Below are 505 nucleotides of genomic sequence, written 5' to 3'. Positions count from 1 at the left end.
TGTTGGTATATAATGTTTTAATTATAATAAATTTAGAGTTAATAATTAAAATGGTCTCTGAATTTTGATTATTATTGGCTCAATTTAGCTCTCCAATTTTTAATTGATCTAAATTGTACTCTAAAATTTTAAGGCGTGACTCAAGTTGGCCTTCCATCCACTTTTGTTACCGAAAAGATCGACGTGACACGATCAAACGAAGTTGTTTAATTTTACTGTTTACGCCTAAATGGTGTTTTATTCCCTCTTCTTCTTCTTTCTCCTTAATGTCTGAACTTTTCAATACCCCATTGCCATCATCCTCAATCATACCTTCTCATACGCCTAAATGGTATTGTTTTATTCACTCTTCTTCTTCTTTCTCCTTAATGTCTGAACTTTTCAACACCCCATTGTCATCATCCTCAATCATACCTTCTCAATCCCACCATCTTTACCACTATCACCACTACCTCTTAGTATAAGATCGATAAAAAAAATTCAACATAAGGCCAATAATAAAGTT

The sequence above is a fragment of the Arachis ipaensis genome, chromosome B04 (genome assembly GCF_000816755.2).
Source record: "Arachis ipaensis cultivar K30076 chromosome B04, Araip1.1, whole genome shotgun sequence".
Classification (NCBI taxonomy): domain Eukaryota; kingdom Viridiplantae; phylum Streptophyta; class Magnoliopsida; order Fabales; family Fabaceae; genus Arachis; species Arachis ipaensis.
Note: the sequence above shows the minus strand (reverse complement) of the source record.